Source organism: Tamandua tetradactyla, chromosome 5 (genome assembly GCF_023851605.1).
Source record: "Tamandua tetradactyla isolate mTamTet1 chromosome 5, mTamTet1.pri, whole genome shotgun sequence".
NCBI classification, from domain to species: Eukaryota; Metazoa; Chordata; class Mammalia; order Pilosa; family Myrmecophagidae; genus Tamandua; species Tamandua tetradactyla.
Window position 1 is genome coordinate 117,646,987 of NC_135331.1, and position 19,408 is coordinate 117,666,394.

The 19,408-nt window shown below is 35.4% G+C and overlaps 1 protein-coding gene and 1 pseudogene across 4 annotated transcripts in view; both read right to left on the minus strand.

Annotated features, from left to right (window-relative positions):
- The window catches only part of LOC143682306 (coiled-coil domain-containing protein 25-like), a 46,290-nt pseudogene extending 39,506 nt beyond the window's left edge, over window positions 1–6,784 (minus strand).
- Window positions 1–19,408, minus strand: part of KHDRBS2 (KH RNA binding domain containing, signal transduction associated 2) — a 616,081-nt gene that overhangs the window by 146,817 nt on the left and 449,856 nt on the right. The window lies entirely within an intron of this gene.

The following is a 19,408-nucleotide window of genomic DNA, read 5'->3' on the forward strand; positions in this document are numbered from 1 at the left end:
AAGGCCACTGTCTTTCCTGAGAATAAATGTATTTTTTCTAAAAATGACCTTACAATAAATTTGATTTCTATTTATAGATATTGTTTTTGGTGTTAGGGAAGGGTAGTGAAAAGGATAGGCAAAGTATCTCTCTCCCAGAACTTAGATGGGAAAATAAACAAATGTGGCAATTGTTGATGTTAGGAGTTATGAGGGAAATAAGATTGATGAGGGAAGATAACTCTGAGATGCTGAGTTGCAACAGAGAATTGACCAATGAGAAGGATATGGCCAAACCAAGAACTGGGAAAAAGAGCAGCACAGGTAATGGAAACAAGGAAACAACAGGTTCCAGAGTACAGAAGAATGAACAGCTGAAATTCTAAACAGACAGAAAGCACCCCAAACTCTCTCTGAAGCAAATACTATCTTATCCTTAACTTTCAGGGAGATTAATTAATGTATCCAATCTAGAACATGGTAAAGATGAGATGCAAACCCAGGAGATCTGTTTCCAGAACTTTGCTCCCACTACATATAACAACCAGTTAACTGAGCAAGTGGGAGAGTTAACGGAGATATGGGGCAAGGTATCAAGAGACCTTGGTGTGCTGTGAAAAGATTTTGTGGTGTTTTTGTTTGCTTGTTCTCATGTTACAATGGTAAGGCATTAAAGAGTTTTAAGCAATTGAGTGGCATTTGATGATACTGGAAAAGGATGTCTTGTTGCTGGGAATGAAAGGATTGTTGAAGGTTAAGAATGAAAGTCATCAGAAAATTTTTATGGCATTCTAGTTATGAGATGATCTTAGCTGAGATCAAGTCAAAATGTAGATGGGAAGATTCAGGATGTGTTTTGTAAGAGTAACCAACATAATTTGCAGATGGATTTGATGAGGAAAGTGAAAGAAGAGGAGAAATACAGGTAGACTAATTTTTGGCTTGGGCTATGGGTAAAAGGAGGTACTACAGAATTTGAAGAATGCTGGAGAAGGGATAGGTTTGACAGGGAGTGAAGTTACAGAACAGAAATTCTATTTTGGCTATTTCAAGCAGGTAGTTGTATTCACAAATCTGGACCTCTGGGAGAGTTTAGGGTTGAAAAATCAATTTAGGATTGATAAAAGATAAATTAATTGAAGGGTCAAACCAATCTAAGCTTCCTTTCAGAATAATTTTCACCCTTAGGGTAGCAGTCACAGTTTTTTTTTTTTGGGGGGGGGGGCGGGGGGCGCATGTTCCAGGAATTGAACCCGGGTCTCCGACATGAAAGGCGGGTATTCTAACCAATGAACTACCCGTGCACCCTTGGCAGTCACATTTGAATCTGTAATTGCTTTGATGGAAATTTGGATATCACAAACACACAAAATTCATCTATGCTGAACAGGTCTCATTTTGCTGGCAGACTTCTTATGGCCTCTTCTGTGCATGTGGAACACATTTAGACAAACCAATCTAAGGTTATGATTTTTTAGTAAGTTTTTTGAAGATTCACTAAATGAAAACAAATCACTAGATAATCTGGGGAAACAAATAGCTACATAGGCAGTTATATTTGTCTGATAACCCTTCCTTTCGAGTTTGTGACAGCCACCCTAACGGGGCTGACTAGATTCCTAAAGGTTTTGTAAGGAGAAATTTGGTCCAAATTGGGAAATCTATATGGGCTGACTACTTAAGCAACCAGAGTCTGGATTTTAATCTGTTTAGTATTTCTTTTCCCTTGATTACTCCACACTAATCACTATTAGAAACCTGTATGTTTTCTTATCAATTAAACAAGATCACCTCTTAGTAATGATATTATTCTTACTTTGGAATATTTGACCTCCAGCTTTCCCCTACTCTAGAGATTTTCAAAAGTTAGTTTGTGGAACCCCTCTGTTAGAGTCACTTTGGATGCTGCTTAAAAAATATAAATACATATGCTCTAGAAAGATTTCTTAAATTAGAATGTCTAGATTTATGGCTTGGACAATTGCATTTTAAATAAATTCTTAAGATGATTCTTATTTTTGCTAAACTTGAGAGCAACTGTCCTATTCAATCTGCAGAATTGGTATGAATATATTGTCTCATTAATGGATGCAGATAAAGTAAGGACACAGCCTGAATCATATGGAAACTTTTCAGTGCTAATGGATAAGTATCAATTACTCAAAATTCTGGGAGAATATACAAGCCAAGATGACACTCGCTCAGATCAGTTATCTTCGAGCTAAAGGTGAAAGTTTTATTGTCAAGCTTGCTTTTTCCATCTGTTCTTGGTAATGATCTTATGGTCCCTTTGCAGGTTGCTACAGTGACGGGAGGTAGAAGTGGGTTTTACTGCTACAATGAAGTTTTTTCCACATATAAGCCTTGGAAAATGAATTTCTTTTAGCTAGAATTTAGAAGTCCTACTGACTGTTTCCATTATTGGTAGGCATCCTATCTCTAGGATTTTTTTTTTTACCAGACCAGTTTTTTCATGTTTATATAATTCTGGAGCCACACTGAGTTATAGCTAGGGGACAAGGAATGGGATTCCTGGTATAGAAAAATCCAATATAATGGAGATTTTACAGATGCCAGGAGTAGTCTAAGGCTTGAACCTATCAGTAAGCGTACCCCATATAAAACTTTAATTTATATAGTTAGAAGACACAGTTGTCTAATTGCAGCATATTTCCCAAGAATTCTCATTAATTCCCTTGAAAGTTTTTATTATTTGAGATTTTCTCCTTTTTTCTCTTACTACACTCTCAGCACCAAAATGTCTTCATTCATTTTAATGATTATTAATCATCTCTATGGATAAATCTCAATTGTATGGTCCCAAATCAGCTTTCTTTGATGATCGTTAGACCTATCTGTCATTTTGGTATTTTTTTCTTGGCTGACCCATAGGCTTACCCAAATCAGTATGTTCAAAACTAAGTTCATCTTATTTCCTCAAACTTTTTGTTTATCCTTTATAACCCATACCAGTGAATGATACCAGCATTACCCTGTTTCCCAAGTCAGAAAGCCAGGCATTCATCTTTGAATCCTCTGTCCTCTTCCTGTTCCATATCCCATTGACCACTAAGTCCTGCTAATTTAAGAAAAAAACTAATGAATCTATCACTTGTCTTTATTCCTACTACTATGGATCTATATTTAATCACCATTTTCTCTCATCTTGATCACTGTTTCTCCCATTACTTCTCCAAACAAAAGCCTGAAATCTATTTCTGGAATATTTAAAACTCTTTATGGCTTTCTCTTACTCTTAGGGTGAAGTCTAACTTCTTAAAACATCTAACAAATTTCTCATTTCTGTTGTCTCAGATTAGTTTTCCACTCCAGGCTTTATCCTTCAGTTATTTGAGTGCACAAGTTCAGCAATGCAGTCTTGTAGATGAGCCACCTCCCTCTCAGATTTTAATGATTCAGACTTACAAGGGCTTTTATTCCTACTTACAATATTGTCACTTTTCCATCTTCTCTACCAGAGATCAGTTATCTCTTATCTCTGTACCCATAGTAAACCAAATTATTTCTATTTCAGGGCTTGAAAGTCTATAACTAGCTATCTGCTCTACCAGTTCATCAGCTGAAAAGGCACCATTCCTTTTTTATTTCATTGTCACATCTCCAGTGACTGACAGAATGTCTAGGTGAACATATATATATATATATATATACTGAATAGATGAATGATATGGTAATTCTGATAGGTATCGGTTGCTGAAAGGACTGAGCTGAAGCAGATCCTAAGCCTACGACTAGTGTCAGCAGCAAAGTGCCATGAGAATGGAATAGCCATGTCTGCCACAGTCAAGCAGACAGGATTGGCAAGACATACACCACATAGTTCTCTAGTCCCCCACTATGTTTCCCCCAGCTTTCTAGGGAGGAGTTTATATTGGAATCCTTTACAGGAATTGAGTGTAATTGTTTTATATTAAGCTAAAATTTTAAAAATATATTTTCCTGTTATAAAACATGCACATTAGGTCTTTTGCAACAAATCATTGTTATTCTTCAGAAAGTTGTCACTAAAAGAAGACTTCTCTAGATACAGAGACTGTGTAGAACTTATTTGACAGGGACAGGGTCCCAAATGAGCAAACTCAGAAATGAAATATCCCTTTCAGAATGTTGTCCTAACATGGGTTATTTCTCTCAAAATGCAATGCACGTTATAAGCAAACCAGTTTAGTTTTATGATTCTGTTCATCAATGGGGTAACTGCTTTCAGATAGTTTTCCATTATTTCTTTTCTTGACTATTGGGAGGTATGGATGAAGAGTCAGTAACGTATACAGTTTGTCTCCTGCGTGTTTATGTGTGTTTAAGATGACTTTGTTTTGGATGTAAATGTTGCTCAAATTTACAGTTTTCAACAATCTGTAGCTATTACAAAATATGGAGATTACAGAATTAAAACCGAGAAACAGAGGTCCAGTAAAACTTATATATGGGTGTCCTAATGAAGAATTAGTGCCTGAAATAACATTTTCGAAAATGCAAGATGTATAATCCAAGTTAAATCACGTAGAAATATTTACTATGTTTACTATCCTTTCTTAATTTGATGATATGAAAAAGCAGAAATTTCCCCAGAAGACAGTTTTTTCCCCTTCTTTTAATAATTCAAAGAAATGCATGACTTTAAAATTTCAGAGTATTTAAAGTGTTTATGGCAGACAAAGTTCTGAATTATGTAAAGCATATTCTCCTATTTTTATTCATAATCAACATCTACTGAAAGCACAAGAGTCCTTTGTTTGGGGGGGTTGATGGGAAGTTCACAGCCAGGAATTGAACCCTGGTCTCCTACCTGGCAGGCAAGATGTCTACCACTGAACTACCCTCACACCCCAGAAAGAGTCAATTTTGTACTAGAATCTAGGCACTTGAAGACATGCATTTCAGAACTCCCATTTTTCAAATACGTAATGAAAATAAAAATAAGGTACCTTGAGAATTCCATACAACATGTGTAACTAGGAAGGTCTTATTTCAGTTTCAACAATAAGGCATTAAATCAGTTTTTTCTGTTTTAGATGGTCTATGATGAGGCCTGAATTTGGTTGTTTGACAGGTTGCAAATTCCTGCATCTGTATGACTGTTAGACATTTACTGGAAATCTAAACTTCCTAAAACCAAATTTATTACATATTTCTCAAATGAGAGTAGTGCATTAATCATAGTCATTTATTCAAATGGATGATTGTCTGCTTTATCAAATACTCAACATTATTAAAACCGGGCAGATTTACTGTGCTGGGGTTTTTAAAATCTGTAATTTCATGGTTCTTATCTGAAAAAATTTCATTGAGTCATCTTTTTATTACAAATTTAATTCAATATTCATGTTAATATTCATTTTATTTTAGTTGAAATTAAGGTATAAATTATTTCATTAGATCAAAGTAGGTGAAAAAGATAAAATATATTCTGAAAACTGAATTCATTTGCTAAAAGGGTATTTTTATAAAATGTCATTCCAGCCTTTAAAAACTGTATTTGTCAAAGTATTCTCACCTGACAACGTGCATATTCTTCTTCACTGTGAAAGTAAAATGAAGGGTTAATTTAAAATAGTGTTTCCATGGGAAGAAATACATTCTGAATCTTTGGGACTGATGGATACATGCTGGATTTGATGACAAAGATACTGCCATAATTTTGCAACATCTAATCACACTTAATTCTCTAATGCACTCAAAATCTATAGTTCTGACAAATAGCATCCCAACCTGTGTAGACTTACACCAATATCATCTTGAATGGCTTTTGTAGTAGGTTTGATTTCAAGGAGAAAGTGCATCTTCTCTAAAGGTTTTATGAGTAAGTTAACTCAGTTAAGAGAGATGTGAAATTTCATGCAAAAAGGAAAGCACTATCTCTGATCTGCTGACATGACATCAGTTTAAAAATTTATTGGTGCTTGTAATTATGGTTATGCAATAAGGCCTCCCCAAAAAGAGGTGGCCTCTTGGAGTGGTCAGGCACAGACATTGGAGTCCAAGCACTGGCTTCAGATGGTGACCCGACTGCCTACTTATTGTCTGTGAACTAGGTCAAGTTGTTTCTCTTCTGTGGGTCTTGGATTCCTCATGTGTTCAATGGGGTGATGAGAATAGAATCTACTCTAGAACACTGTATGAGAATTAAATTCAATACGACAATATTTGTACAAAGCTTTTAGGGGTGGAACTGGCATATATTATAAAATTGACTGCTAAATAACTTATTAAGAACAGCTCTGAATGAGAATGCTATGAATTGAAAGATTTCTTTTGCTTTCAAAAAATAGAAAATAGGACATCTTTTAAACTGACAAAAGATGTAAGATTATTTCTGGTTTGCAAATGATCAAAGTACTTTTTTCTCCTAACTAATTTTTTGACATTGGTTCTTAGTCTCTAAGAATTGTAGAATTTTTAGGAGTTTTCTGATGGTTAGCTTCTGTGTGCCTCATTCACCCTGCTCTGTGCCCCAGAAACCTGACGTCTGGGACTGCAGCACCTCTAGGGTCCCTTCCACCTGGCTTTCGCTGGGGATGGGAAGGGGGCAGGGAGGTACTGGCAAGAAATCAGAGGGCAGGAAGAGAAAGAGTGTGGATATTTTATCCCCCAGTGCCATCCCTGATATCTTCTGCTGGACCAAGGTTTGGCAGTGGCACCCGAAGGACAGCCCTTCTCCCACTGCTACTATGTCCACAGATCCCATAACAGTGCCTCCTACTTTCCCCTGCAAAGTAGGGTTGTAAAGGCTTCCTACTGTTACTAGTCCCTGCTGCTTCCACATTCCTAATGTTCCCCTCATTGTGCAATTTTCAATTACCTGCAAGTGAACCATCTGTTTAATGCTGGCACCCTTGCTCATACAGAAGTATTCATTACTTGGTTATAAATTCGGCCTTTCTGGACTTTAAAGATATCAATGTTGAATTTTCAAAATAATAGGAAAATTCACTTTACTAGCTATCTGCCTTGGAAATACATTTTTGCATAAAATTCTGTAAGTTTTCTGGATGCTGTTTACTTTTGTAATTTTTCTGGAGAGAGTCACAGAACCCAAGTTAATAATAAAAGTAAACCCATAATATCATTATATAGAAAAATTGACAAATTGGGCTGCCAGCTAGAAGGCAGCAAAGCCTGCATTATCTTCTTCAATTACCCTAAATCTACCAAAATGCAATTTCAGCAAGGAAATAGTTGGGACTACATAAAATCACACCAATTGTTTAGTTCATTAGAAAATATAGGACACAGTTCAATGATGAATTCAATTGCCAGGTACTGGACAGAGAGTATATTTCTTGGGGTTTCAGGAAAACATAGTTAGAACAAATAAATATGTTACAGTTCTACCAAGCAGTTAATCAGCATCATTAATTTACTCATTCTTTCTATAACTCTGTGCTAGCCAATGGCAAAGCACTGGATAGACTAGTCAATACGATGTACAAAGTCCCTGTCCTCATCATGTTTACATTTGGAGAGGGTATGGTATTAAAGCAATGGCCTGCAGTCCCTTCATTTCTTTGGTGTGTATGTGTTGGGGGTGGTGGTGGGTTGCCCTCTGGGGAATGAAAAGAAGACAGAATATGAAGTTTACTCTCTGTCTACAAAACCTCTGGGGAAGCGGACACAAGATACTTTCCAGTGGGAAAGGATCTTATCTCTTGAAAAGGTGTCCAGGCTAAAGGTTTCCTTATAGTCAATAAATTCAAAATCTATGGATTTATGAAGCATGGTTGCCTGGAGAGTATCACCTAACTTGGATAACCCTGAATATTAAAAAAATGAAGATGCTTTATAATTTAAATGATCTTTATTCTATGGCATAACCCTGCTGACCTCACCTGGAGACCTCATTGATTATTCTGGGCCTGGCATGCCTGTCTGATGGAAGAAAGAAGGAACTGGAAACTGCCTTTCATGCCCCAGATCATTCTGCAATTTGCCTGAGCCTTTAGTTCACTGATAACCTTGAAATTCTTAGTAAAGTTTCATACTGAGAAAAATCTCTGATCCAAGGATCTGATCTTACAATCTGATCCAGTATGTTAGCTCAATAGTTTAGTGAGGACACAGTGTACAAGTAAGCACACGAGGAGTATGTAATTAAAAATTATGACAAAGACTCTAAACGAAAGGTGCAGTGGGTCTCAACAGAGATTAAAAAAGGGGTTAAATTTAGATTTGGGTGTCAAAGAAGGTTTCTCTTAGGAGGTGACTTCAGGGTTAAGATATGAAGGCTTGATAGGCTCACACTACAAAGGGGATTCAGGCTGGGTTAGGGGGTTGGTTTTTGTTTTAATTATTCTTTATTTTTTGAACAATTTTATTTTTGCATTCTTGATTTGATAACATATAAAAATTTATAATGAGTGTCACTACTCATTCTTCAAGACCTAGTGCAAAATTTTTCTCCTCTGTGTACCTTGTTACGTATTTCACCCAGGCAGCTGAGTGAAAAACATTTCCACATTTCAGTAAAATTGCCCCATTCTACTCTGCCTTTTGCATTTCCTTTTGATATGCCTCACGTACAATATTTATCACATTGAGCACCTCATCCTATGAGATGCTTGATGGCAGTTCTTTTATTTATTTTTGTATATTTTTGTTATCTGTTGTTTGTCTTTGTGTATTTTCATTTACTTTTGCATATCATTGTGCACCTGGCACATAGGTGAGACTCCACAGATCTCTGCAAAATAAATAGGTCATAAGTGTTGAAAGCTTTTAGGTTCGTGACTTTACAACTGAATGGAATTAATAACATCTTGGAAACTAAATGCAAGGAAAATTATTGTTGAAAAGTTATTATTTAGTGTTCAACTCCAGAGAGGTCTATCGGGCTACTTTTTAATCACATTAATTTGGTACTATCTGCTAATATAATACGGATACAGTATTGGTATGTGTGTATGTAATTGAGATTGTATTTGCACCTTTTCATAAGTGCCAACAGCAATGCATCAATTTTGAAATGGGATCATACATAATATTCAGTCTTCAGCAAGTGAAAATGGGCAGGGGAAGATTGGACCAACAGTCTGGGACCTAGAGAGAACTTATCTCGAATGTCCCAGGATAATTATAAGGGAATTCCTTACAATTGTTACTCAAGTTGTTTATCAATCTGAATCTGTTCTGAAATGTGTAGAAAAAAATAATAGACCAGCTCATGCTGCACACAGATAAAATCCTGAGAACTCTAAAGGAAACGTAATATGGAATATTTAAAATGTGAAACCACCATCCCCACATCCACTATTAATTAAATTTTGAAGCAGATAATACAAAAAGGTAGAAATATTACTGTGGGTACAGCCATTTATTGGGAAAGAGAAATGCAGACTCACTCAGCCTATTCAGATTTTGTTTTGTTGTCTTTCCCTGTTTATGACAAGTCTCGAGGGAAGTTAGGGAATGATATGCTGAGGAAATTCTGCAGTGTTGTGAGGAGTGTTCTGTAACGCCTGTCTAAGTTTGCTCCAAACTTACCCTCTTCCCATCTCACTGTTTATGGGAGGAAACTGGAAAGAATAATTGGCGAGCAGAAGAAAATTTTGGCAGCCTATCTGCAACTTTTCTTAAAGAGGTGAGAGAGATAAAAGTTGAAGTCTATTTATTCTTGAATTCTGCATTACTTATACAGATACAGATACTGGTTTGTTTGTTCTTTTTAAGCTGTGAGTTCCCTTTCTTCTCTCTTCCCCTTGACAAACAGACTGGCAGTCACACCATTTCTCATTAGTCTGTCTGCTTCTACTTGCCATGTCTATCTCTGACTTCTCATTTGTAGGTCTAATGTCACCGCCAGGTCACTAGTTCAAACTAGGTTGCTGATGTACCATTGAGCCAAAAAGTGAAGTGGATGTTGAAATGCATGCTTGAGTTCACTCAAAGGGTTGTAATTAATCATGATAATAACACAGAAACTATATTAGTGATGTGGGAAATCTGCCATTTGATAATACTTCATTTCATCAAATTTAAGATATTATAAGGCAAATCATCATTTATACACCATTAGGGAAGGGAAAAATGCTCTGAACCAAATTCTTTACTCTAAGATGTATCTTTTTTTGAAGAGATTTCAGGAAAATATTCATCTGAGAACTGGGAAAAAACTGTTGTTAGAAGAGGTATACTTTTCGTAATATATTTAAAATTTTTTATTTGAACACAATTATAGGTCAGAGGCTCAGCAAATTTTCCTCTTTTTTTTTTTTTTTAAAGGAAAGACAGAGAGAAGGAAGGAAGGATAGAAGGAAGGAAGGAAGGAAGAAAGGGAAACATTTTTAAACATTTTCTTGTTTTATTGTATTCTGTTTCTCCGTTTTTGTTACATGGGCTGGGGCCGGGACTCGAACCGAGGTCCTCCGGCATAGCAGGCAAGCACTTTGCCCGCTGAGCCACCGCGGCCCGCCGAAAATTTTCCTCTTTTTAATGTTGGTGTATCTCTATTATTAGCATTAGGATTCTTTAAGCCTTTGTAAGAAATATTCAGTAGTTTCCATAATAAAGGAACTCTTTCTTACCTTAAAGGATACTAGTAATATTTTTTTCACAGTTTTAAGTAGGGAAGATTATCAGATGATGGTTTTATTATTAAATCTTATTTACATTATAGACTAAAAATCACAAAAGGTAAAAAAAGTTTCACATTTATTTACCATGAATGTATTACCAGTTGCATATTTCTTGAAGGTAACCAGGATGAAAGTATGTGCATATATGTGTGAACATTGCATTCTTGGCATTAAGGTTTTTTTTTTTTTTTTTTTTTTTTTTTTTACATGGGCAGGCACTGGAAATCGAACCCGGGTCCTCGGGCATGGCAGGCAAGCATTCTTACCCGCTGAGCCACCGTGGCCCGCCCGGCATTAGGGTTTTAAATGTCACACTCAGTTTTAATTAATAAAATTTTATAGTTTTCTACCGAAAACTCATATTAATTCTGTGTTTCCTTTAACTATACTATGACATGTACTTTAGGAGAGTATCCTGAGATCTTAGTCAATATTTATAGTGTTATTTTCCTGAAAAAAATTTATTTCCAAGCAACTAGCTAATATATAACATTTGTAAAATAATCCCTTAAATGTTGGGAGTTTACTGCATTTTTATGCATAAGAGGAATATATAGTGTACACTAAATGTGTACGATGTGATCAATAGATTTATCTATAATTTCTCAAATATCTCCAATCGTTTAGTGATAATATTTTAATAAAAAAGTTCTTACCAGCAAACACAAATTGTTTTATTAAAAATACCAACATTAGATATATAATTTAATAACTTTATTACATAATAACTTGCCATAACAATTTCCAAGGGCAATTTTAACCATAAAACTTGCAACTATAAGTATAATTGGGGATAACAAGTCACTAAAAGAAGTTATGTATAAACTAATAGGAAAATGACTTCTAAATGCAAAATCAATAGATATTTGAATTTCATTCAGGGGTGCTTATAGAAATAAGGCCACTTAATGATAGCTTGAAGTGTGACCCCATACCTTCTTATCTCCAAATTTCTTTCCTCTTGCCTTCTATGTGTCTCTCAAAAGCACCAAAGAGCTTCAAAGGTGCTAACATCACGATAAAACGAATAAAGGCTGTGCCCCGATGTCAGAAAGTCTGAATTCAGCTGCCAGTTCTGCCTTGGAAAATCCCTGGTCATGCTTTCCTCAAATTAGATGATTAGAATTCATAACTCAAATAGGGCTGGGAGGGCAAAGGAGATAGTGTTTGTAAGAGCCCATTTTCAACTGTAAAGTACTCTGGTCGGCAACTGGCAATTTGTTAGGGATCAAGGGCAGCAGATGGATAACTCCTTAAGCATGATCTGATAGAGAAAGATAAAATAGTTGGAACCAAGGAATGATTCAGCTGCTGAAGACTTGGCATATTTAGAACATTAACGGCTGGTGGGAGGGAAGGTCAAAGCCTTTTGTACGTAGATGGACTTATTCCAATGAATCCTGACGCTTTGCTTTTGTGTCTACAGCAAAAATTATAATTCCTAAAAGCTTCAAAAATTAGATTTTGGTTCCACATTTTTTCCTTAATAAACACTTAAACTGAAGAAATCAAATTTTCCAAAAAAAATCTTAGTTTATAGATATCTTGTACAAGATATGGTAGTCTTCCTTTATAAGCACTGGTCTCAATTTGACAATTTCTTTCTGTCACAATTTTCCAATAAAAACACCATCTCTTTTTTTAATGCTTCAGTGGATTTACCAGACACATGCTTAAAAGACAAAATGGGCAGGCTGTTTACATTAGCAATCTCAATATATCTACGAAATTACAGCTTGTGAAGCCATTATTGACACTGGTGTGAATGATACCCGTCACACAGAGTCCTGACAATTTGTTAGCAATGCTTTCTGGCCTGAGTGACATTTTCCACATTACCTACATTCTTTGTCCTGGAGTCTTTTCAAAGCTCTTGCTGTTGATTAAATTCTAGGCCAGGCAATTGCTAACATCTCCAAAATGTAATATTTTTGAAATAGCTTTGAAAATGCTATTTCATTCCCACATTCTGAAAGAGTTTCTTTTCTTTTATAATACCATATGTTCGGCTTCTATCATATATTCCTAATTCAAAAACCCTTCTGTCTTATGATGTATCACATCAATCAACACGGTGTTTATTTGAAAGACGTTTGGTCATGAGCTATAACATTTCTACCAGATACAAATTAAATGAAACCCCTGCATATAGTTCTCTCCATCATTCATCATTCAAGGTAGTTGGGCAAGACAGGCTTTAATGACTTGAGAATTTCTTCCAAGGGCAAGTGCAATTCCAGACATTTTGGTATGAAAAATAGTATAGTTACACTGAACTTAGCCCACTTTCTCTCCAGCAAATATATTTCTGGTACTCTTTAAGAAAACCTATTGATAGAACATAATATTCGTGGGCATACTATTCCTCTAAGTTTCTTTAAAATTAAAAAGTATTTTCCCTTTCTCTCTTCTACCCTCTTCTCCTCTAGTCTTCTTTTTAACCTTTCTCAAATGACTTTGTCACAAGTTTTTCTACACAACAAAAGTGAAGCTAAAGACACAGATGTAAGATAGTAATGGGCAAACTTCTGCTAAATACTGATTATTTGATTTCTAACTGTAGTTAGATTTTTCTAAATGCCAAATCAGTTTACTTTCATTTTTCATGCAAACATAGCTGTCACCCATTTTTCCATTAACCTCAGCAGTTTTCTGTTTTGCTCTTATTTATAACCATACATAGTATCACTATACATATTATTAAACCTTAATAGTTTGAAAAAAAAAGTAATACTCTTAAGGCAGAATTAATCAAATCAAATGAACTATTTTGAATGCCCAAACGTATTCTCCTAATTTTTAGAGTTCAAAGACAAAAGATTTTTTCCTCACTCAGTGTTATTATTTAAAAACAAAATAAATTTGTGTTTAATCAGCATATGAATATAACATACAAGGAAACTACATAATGAAGTGAACATGTAAATGTAATCTCTTAGCGTCATAAAACTAATTAACAGCAGAGAGGATGAATTTGTTCACCTTTGGTACCTCTGATTCTGGTTTAATTTTCTTCATCCTAATTTGAGTAAAGAATACTACCCAAAGCTAATTCCTTTGGTTTAAGGGCATCTATTTTATTTGCATTTTTTAAATGTGTGTTCCTCTAGAAGCAAATGCCAAGGTGTCTCTGTGCCAACATGAGACACCTCATTTTGAGATGAGAATGGCAAGGTAGAGACTTGGTTGCAGGATTCACCACTAAATTCTTCTCATTAAGAAGGGCACATTGTATAAATTGGACGAAATCAATGCATAGGTATCTTTTTTCTTTTGTAAAAAGACAATTAAGTAGGAAAAAAATCAGTTCTCTTCTATGATTACTTTTAACTTTGGGTCAGATTTTCTATCACAAGGCTTATTAAAAATTTGCTCATTCACATTTTTAAAATAAGAAGTAAAAATTATTTGTTTATATAAAATTTACGTATTACATAATTCATTTTAATGTACCTTCTGTCAATCTGATCTTCCTTCCTCCTTTTCTTCCTCTCTCCTTTTTTTCCCTCCTTCCTTCTATCTGTCCATCCTTCTCCATCTGTCACTCTGTTTCCTACTTTCTATCTTCCTTTCTTTCTTTCTTTCAAATATTCAATGCTCACAATAAGGAAAGCAAAAGGATGCAAAGTGCTTTTGTCAGGATCTGTAACTGGAATTCTTTCTGCATTAATGGCACCTTCCCTTATCATAGGTTTTACTCTCATAAGATTTTTAAGTTTGCCAATTTGCTTAGGAAAGTGAGAAAAGCTTGGGGTTTGTTCTTAGAATTTTGGAGTATTTAAGTCTGTGGATATGCAGCCAAAGTTGCTGTTGATATTTTAACTTCATGCAGATAAAGATGACAACTTCTGGGGGGTAACAGAAGGTTCCTTAAGAACACTCTCCTCATGCCTATGCAGTAATTCTACATTAAATATTTCTTATTGAACTGCTTTAACTGCAATGACCATGAGGGATAAAGAATATTGGAATAATTGTTAGGACTCTTTAACTCGATAGGTGCATTAACATGATGCTTAGACCCAGCTCATGAATCACAGTGTTTCATTCCTCACTTCCATAGCACAGGGATATTGCTATCAGCTTGAGACATCTCACAATACCATTGTCAGGATCTACTGAGATAATGGATAGGAAACTGCTTTCAACAGTACAGGCTACCATAGGAAGATAAGGAATTATTATTATTTCAATAAAGAATGTACATGATGCTTTCTTAAATTCCTTCAGGGATTTAGTTTTCTCCCCTAGAATAAAACGGTCTTCCAATGACATAATTTCTAGACTCAGAAATAATATACGTAAATGCACTGCATCAGTCCTCTTCCCTGATATATGAAACACTTCTAAGGAGAATTTTAACAGGAATAGTTAAGGCAATAAGAAAATTAAGAATATAATGTAGACTGACAAATTTAATCAGTTTTGCAAATCTATCATTTATTTCCTCAGCTTATGCACATCTGGAGGATTTGTTGTTTATTTTGAAACTTGGGGATGTTTCACAGGATGAAAAACATTGTGAGCAACTTAATAAACCATCTATGTCAAACTGTTCTCCTTAGATTTAAAGTGATAAATTTGAGGTTCAAAAATGATTGAGTGCTACACACAAGGTCACCTGAATCAGGAGAGGCAGAGGTAGAATGACAATGTTTTCTAATCCTTGATCTAATTTTCCTTCCACTTTCTATACCACATGGATCAGAAATGCTTGGCTAATAATATTAACCAGCATTGCCTCACCTTTGCCACCATTTTGTTTAACACAAGTGGCTGTTCAATCAACTCTGGAACCTTTTTTCTCTGCATGGTTATCTTCTCTGCCAGTGCAGGACAGATAGGTTATGTATTACAGACACATTCCCAGATTTTCCTTATGCACAGACTCCATGCAAGGCAAGTTTCATATATCTTTTTTCCATTTGAAAAGTATGCATCATTGGATGTATATGAAAAGCTGGCAAGATGACAGGAAGATCAAGCAACTGCTTTTTTTTATACTTTATAGAATTTTTCATGTTTTATTATCTATCTACTCAGATAAAATTAGGTGGGACACATTTTTAATGCTTCCAATAAATAAGACAAATGTGCCTGCAGCATAGAAAATTCTTTGACTGCCTTGTCTTCTTTGCAACAGATGAATTTAATTTGTATTCAGACATTAGGGCTATAACTAACTAGAGAAATAAAATGGATGTCTATAATCTCTCTTCAATTATTTAGTAAGGGTGAAGTGTCAACTGGCTAAAAGTAATGATGCCATGGCTATATTTAGTGTTATACCTATTAGACAGAAATTCCAGATGGAATATACACACATGTACACATACACATCATAGATTAATAACAATGAAGGTTAAACAACCCAGAATTACTTTATTACATTTAGGAGACCGAAGCATTTAGACTTTAATTGGTTGGTGCTGACAAAACTTAAAAATCTTATAGCACATTATACAAATATAATTCTACACTTTTCTTTAAATATTTATAGTTTAGAAAATTATATGAAATATAAGAATTTATCTCCTGAGCAGTTGTAGCAGAGTTCATTCACTCATAACACAATCCTTCTGGATTGGGCAGGTAAGTGATCCTAAAAAGATCTTAAATGCCAAAGAAGGTATACTAAGGAAACCTTAGGGGTAGAGTACTTCTCTGGGTTTAACTTTATATGATCTGAGGCTAATATTATTGTAACATCTAAACACCAAGTGGAAAATAATAATTCACAAATCAGAAGAAGTGTCATTCTATCATTACTACTTAAGTGCCACCTAAAAAGTCAAAGTTCTTTATTGTTCTACATTTTAGTAACTACTAGAATAATAGGGAATCTGTGGGATAACATTTTAAGGCAGATCCCACATGCTTTTCTACATATTTTCAACAATTATTTTTTAACTCTAGATACATCCATCCCTTCAGTACCAACAGCTAGAGACAAGTCAACTGTTGTTTTGGTGGAGGAAAGGATCACAATGAAATAAAAACTCAAAGGCAAAAGATTCACGACTATGAAGCAAAAATGCAGCCCGTTTTAGTGTAAGACAGAAACAATCACGTTTACCTTCAGAATGAACATCCCTGCCCACTTTCCCCTCCCCCACAGGAGAGGTGAAGTGACAGCAATGGCAGTGTAGCACCTGAATCAGAGACTACAAGTGTCAAAGAACTGCCTGCCATTTTTTAATAGCACCAGAGACCACGTGGAAATTGACTTTGTGATCAGTCACCTTTTGTCTTTTTGTTTAGTAGAATGTCCAATTTAAAAAAGCTTTCAGCAGACCATTGCCTTATATACAAGAATACCCAGTGTGACCAACTTCCGAGAAGAACTCCCAATCAGCAGCTCAGGAACCTTTAACAGCTGTCCACTATCCAAACCAGAAATGGAGGTGAAAAGTCTGAACAGCTATAAAAGTGGGAGGATGCAGATGCCCCCTCACCTCACCAAAGAGGAAAAATACATAATTGAAAAATTCCATTAAGCCTACACAGTGACAAAAAGATGCTCTTCTGGTATAGGCATGAGTGTGGAATAGAACCTGTAGACAGTAAACTTTTATTTAGAGCTAAGCAAAGGGGAGGAGAACAATTTGGAAAACGAACAAAGAAGGCACACTAATTTGACAATTTGATCAAATTTTTCTACCTCCATGTGAATTTTCCATAGGGATAAATGAAAGGTAATCTGGGTTCAGTGTTGATATGGAACTGTTCTTAAAGATATATATGTGCATACATATTATATATATATAATACATTATATAATGAGAAGTCAATAAAGAGGAAAAAAGTTAAGAGAAAGAAGAAAACCTGATATGTTAAAATAAGTTACGGAGAGTTGGTGAAAGGTTAAGAATATAATGTTTGGACAAGATCAAGTTAGATTAGAAAGAAAATAGAAAAGCTTATTGAAGGGAGGAGAGATATTTTCATATGGATATTGAATGAAGGAACTAAGGATGGATGGATGATAAAGAAATGTGGAGGAGAAAAAAGTATAGAAGTTCATGACTAATGGCTTCTACTTTTGCTGTTCCCCTATTTTAGCATGAAAATATCCAAATATAGTTTGTGCATTAACAGTAAAGCAAGTTTTCAGGGAAATAATCTATCCAGTTTTTTTTTGTTACCTGTAATAATATTTGTCTTCATTTACTACTAGGGCATAGATAAATACGACTATCTAACTCGCTTCATCTATGCAGGTTTACTCTTAGAAGTCCTGGGCACTGTTAGAGACGAAAACAACGATGGATGCACACAGAGGCAGAGGAGCCATTACCTTTCTCATTCAAACCTTCATGTGTGATGGCACTCGGTACTGCTGATAATAACTGGTGGCTTCTGGTTCACTCCAGGCAGAATCCTGGACGTTGGCATCCAGATTGAGCTCACTAAACTCAGAGGTTTGAACCAAGGAGAAATGAAATTCTTATCCTGCTTCTATGTGGGAGGAGCAAAAGAGCTAACTCCTAAATCTCATCTCTCATTCCCTGATCAGACAAAGAACGATCTTCACATTGCAATGGCAATATGCAGCCCAAACAAGAGGACACCGTGAGTGCTCGCGGTGAGCCATCTGTTTCATGCTCCTTTATTATAGTCTGGAATTAACTTTGAGCTTTTCAGTTCTCCAAAGAAATCTGAATTTATAACCTTAGAGAGGCCCTTACAACTGCTTGAAGTTGTATAATCTCAGAGCATTTGAACTCTACCAGTACTAATCAAAAGAAATGGTAATTTCATTATTTCTAAGGTCAACCAATCATCTAATGAGCTATAACTGGAGCCACCTAGCCTCCATTTAAGCATTCCTTTCTAGCATACTCTCTGTTGCTTCTACTTAAATGCTCCAAAAACAGGTAATCAAATAAATACACTAGACATAGTTTTACCTGTTCAACTAGACTGTAAACTGTCCGATGGGAGGTTTCCATGTCTTCACATTATCTCATCCCCTATTACCATGCTTTGCATGTGAAAAATATTCAGTAAATATATCTTGAATACAGTTATTACATAAAAGAACTCAATCTTTAAAATTTTCACGAAGAATAAAATAAAGCAGAGAGTAAAAATAGAAAGTAAACAAGGTTCCTAATATTAACTTGGTTTGACAAAGATTAATACTGCGCTCTGATTTTATTAGTAGCCTCATTAATAAATATTGATTGTGTCCTCACTTATGACTCAGACCTGGTCTTCATACTGTGGATTAAATACTAGTTGTTTCCATGTGCTCTGCTAAGAAAGGATTGACTGCATCTTCCCAAATGAGCTGCAATTGCATCTTCCTGGGAACAGTATGAATCATTTACAACAGTTAGCACTGAAAAGCACAGTTGATGTGGCAGCATTTATTATAAAACATACTCATTTGAAGCAGTAATTGTTCTGCTACCAGGGCACAACCCTTTATAAAACATCCCTTAAGCAGTTCTTTTTTTTTTTTTATGAAGATGGAACTTTGATTTTTTCAGTAGCTACTAAGTGCAATGCTTGAGTACCTTTCCTCATTTGTTTTTCATCATGTATCACTAACCAGAAGCAATCATTAGCTAATTTGCTGATTTATGGTTGTAGTTTATGAGCTTTAAACAATGCTAAACCATTTTTGTTCCTTCCTCAGTACAGCGGCAGATGAAGAATGTCTGTCCTTCATATCCTTAGCTGTGTAAAGAAATTGCACCTCGCCCTATGTGCTCTTGGCTTCTGTGACATCTGAAATTGCTGCCTTATTACTTTCCTGCTGGATCTTAACTAAAAGCAATGTTTACCTAGCTATCCAATCTGAAAGCTGCTAAAGTTTGTCGTGTGGCCAC